The following is a 3,446-nucleotide window of genomic DNA, read 5'->3' on the forward strand; positions in this document are numbered from 1 at the left end:
AGCCTGCAAGGAACCTAAACTATTCTAAGAAAGAAAAGACTAACACCTGTGAAGTCATTAAAGTTAAATACAAAACGGTGCAGAGTTAAATTCTCAACTATGCACAACAGAGTCCCCAACTTCTTAAGGAGATCTTACCTCAGAAGGTTGTACCCTCTCCAATACTGTTGGTAGAAGAGTAAGTTAGCTAAAAAAAAAAAAAAAAACCTTTCAGCAAGGCTATTTGGCAGTATCTCCTAACAATTTCACATTACGTAACCATTGACTGAACAGTCCTACTTCCATCTAGAAATGTTCAAACATAGTATGTTCAAAGATGTTCACTATGGCATTGTTTTAACTGCAAAACTTAACAAACAAAAAGATTGCTAGCTACTGGACACCTGTATAGTGGTGTACCATGCAGCAAAAACGATGAGATATAACACACATTACAGAAAAGCACAGACCATTGCCTTCCTCTGTATATGTCAATGAAAATTTTACATTAAAAAATTTTTTTTTCAAGACAGAGTCGCAAGCTGTTGCCCTGTTGCGAGTGCCATCGCATCACATCTCACAGCAACTTCAGACTCTTGGGCTTAAGCAATTCTTTGGCCTCAGCCTCCCAAGTAGCTGGAATTACAGGAGCCCACCACAATGCCCAGCTATTTTGTTATTATTGTTGTTGTCATTGTTGTTCGGCAAGCATGGACTGGGTTGGAACCCACGACCCCTGATGTATGTGGCTGGTGCCCTAGCCACTGAGCTACAGGCACTGAGCCAAAATATTTTTTAAAAATTTTACTAGGCAGGTGGCACCCTCACCATACTGAGGGTGATGGGTTCGAACCCAGCCCCGGCCAAACTGCAACAAAAAATAGCAGGGCGTTATGGAGAACACCTATAGTCCCAGCTACTTGGGAGGCTGAGGCAAGAGAATTGCCTAAGCCCAAGAGCTGGAGGTTGCTGTGAGCTGTGATGCCACAGCACTCTACCAAGGGTGACAAAGTAAGATTCTGTCTCTAAAAAAAAATTTTACTAGGCACTAACATGTAAGTGCCCCCTATATATTAAGTTTAAAAAGCAAGTGTTTAAACATTTATAAAACCCAACTTTTCTAAAATAAAAAACAATTTTGTATTTATATGATTTTATGTATGTATATATGTATAAAATTATTTATGAAAAAAAGTCTATATATGTATAAAAGTATTTACCTCTGGAGAGGGAGGATGGTGAGCAAACTTTTAAGCTTTACTTTCTCCACTTCTTTAAGGTCTGAATTAGTTAGGGCATGTGTTAATTTTAGTACAAGAAATAGGAGTTTATGTGCCTTACATAAAAGCACAAAGATAAGCAAAAAGACATACGAACAAAAGATACACATTAGAATGGTAGTCTGTGGGGAAGGGAGCTAAACAGAGGAACTAAAAATAGTAATTTATTAGGAGGAAGAGAGGGGTGGTGCTATAGTGGAAGTGAGCTAAATCCCCATCTATCAGAGCAGGAAGTCAATAGATGATGATGTTTAAAGCTAGTAAACCAAGAAAGGAGTTAGAGAAAATGGATTATTCCACCATCCCCTTACTGGTCTCTCAGCTTCCACCCTTGTGTCCTTTCAGTCTATTATTAACACAGCAGCTAGAGAGATTCTTTTGGAATCTAAGTCAGACCCTCTCACCTGTGCCTTGTCCAATGGCTTCCAGTCTCACCCAGAACAAAAGCTAAAGCCATTGCAGTGGCTTACATCTGCCTCATCATCCCCTAACCCCCACATCTCCTGCTACTCCTTGCTTATTCTACACCAGTCCTGGTGTCCTCCTTACTATGTTTGAACAAACTGGATATGTTCCCACCTCAAGACCTCGGCACCAGCTATTCTTTCTGGCTAGAATTATCTTTTTTTGTTTTTAATGTAGCCTCGCCAAAGCAAGGCCTCAAAAAATTAGTTTATGACTCAAAAGTGTTCCTCTCCACAGAAATCTTTAGTAAAAGGGGAAAGATTTATGTGATCTGAAGAGAAACCAGAGAATGTGGCTGGAATTATCTTCCCGTAGATATTGCATGGTTTGTTCTATCACCTCCTTGAAGTTCTTACTCAAATGTCCACTTCTCAGAGAGGTTTTTTTCCTAGCTGTTCTATTTGAAAGTGTTATTTTTCCCTTTTTATCTTTAATTGGCATGTAATAACTGTACATATTTTCTCCAAGTACAATTTTTTAATAAAGATGATTACAAAAGATGGGGAAATCAGCTCAGAAAGGCCAATTAGTTCTTTAATAGATCAGGTTTTTGCTAAGTAAGAAGATAAATTCAAGGATAACTGTGCTTATTTGCAGGATATAAAGTGATAGTTTTACCCCTGACATGTATCATATTTTTTTCTGTTGGGAATATTCCAAGTCCTCCTTTCTAGCTATTTTGAAATATAAAATAAATTATTGCTAATTATAGTCACCCTACTGTGTTCATAATTTTTTTTTGCAGGTTTTTTTGGGGGTTGTTGGGTTTGAACCTGCCACTTCTGGCATATGGGGCCGGCGCCTTACTCCTTCGAGTCACAGGCACCACCCCACCCTACTGTGTTATTGAACAACAGAACTTATTCCTTCTAACTCTGTTTGTACCCCTTAACCTCTTTTCATCCCAGCCTCTAGTAATCACCATGCTACTCTCTACCTCCACAAGCTCAACCTTTTTAGCTCTCACATATGAGTAGAAAACGTGTCTTTCTGTGCCTGGTTTATTCCACTTAACATAATGACCTAGCACCTCCATCCTTCAAAATCCCTTTCTCCTTTCCCTGCCTTATTTTTCTCCATAGCATTTATTGTCTTTTAGCTTACTACACATTTTAGTTATATAACTTATTTATTGTTGCTCTCATCCACTAGAACATAAACAATAAGAACAGGGATTTTGTCTGTTTTGTTCACTGCTCTATTCCCAGTGCTTAGAACAGTGACTGCCACACAGGAGGTACTTGTTATGAGTTGAATTGTGTCCCTAAAAAATTCGTATGTTGAAATCCCAATCTCCACTACCTCAGAATGTAACTGTATTTGGAGATAAAGTCTTTACTGAGGTGATTAATTAAAAGGAGGCCATTGGAGGGCAGTACCTGTAGCTCAAAAGAGTAGGGCGCTGGCCCCATATGCCAGAGGTGGTAGGTTCAAACCCAACCCCAGCCAAAAACTGCAAAAAAAAAAAAGAGCCATTGGGGTGAGGTCCTATATGCATATGTCAGGTATCCTTAGAAAAAGAGAAAGAGACACCAGAACACATGTGAAAAGGCATCAAGAAATGGCCATCTGTTAGCCAAGGATAGAGGCCTGGAACAGATACTTCCCTGGTGGTTCTCAGATAAAACTAACCCTTCCAGCACCTCCAGCTTCCAGAACTGAGAGAAAATAAATTTCTGTTGTTTAAGCCACCCTGCCTGTGGTACTTTGTTATGATAGCCT

The 3,446-nt window shown here is 39.3% G+C and overlaps 1 non-coding gene across 1 annotated transcript; it reads right to left on the reverse strand.

Moving 5' to 3' along the window:
• Nucleotides 1-1,899: 1,899 nt before the first annotated feature.
• Nucleotides 1,900-2,015, reverse strand: LOC111727513. The gene has a single exon (XR_002775060.1). It is a non-coding gene; the product is annotated as a U5 spliceosomal RNA (small nuclear RNA).
• Between the last annotated feature and the right edge of the window lie 1,431 nt (nt 2,016-3,446).

This window comes from Otolemur garnettii, unplaced genomic scaffold, assembly GCF_000181295.1.
Source record: "Otolemur garnettii isolate 467f Iridium unplaced genomic scaffold, OtoGar3 scaffold00109, whole genome shotgun sequence".
Classification (NCBI taxonomy): Eukaryota; Metazoa; Chordata; class Mammalia; order Primates; family Galagidae; genus Otolemur; species Otolemur garnettii.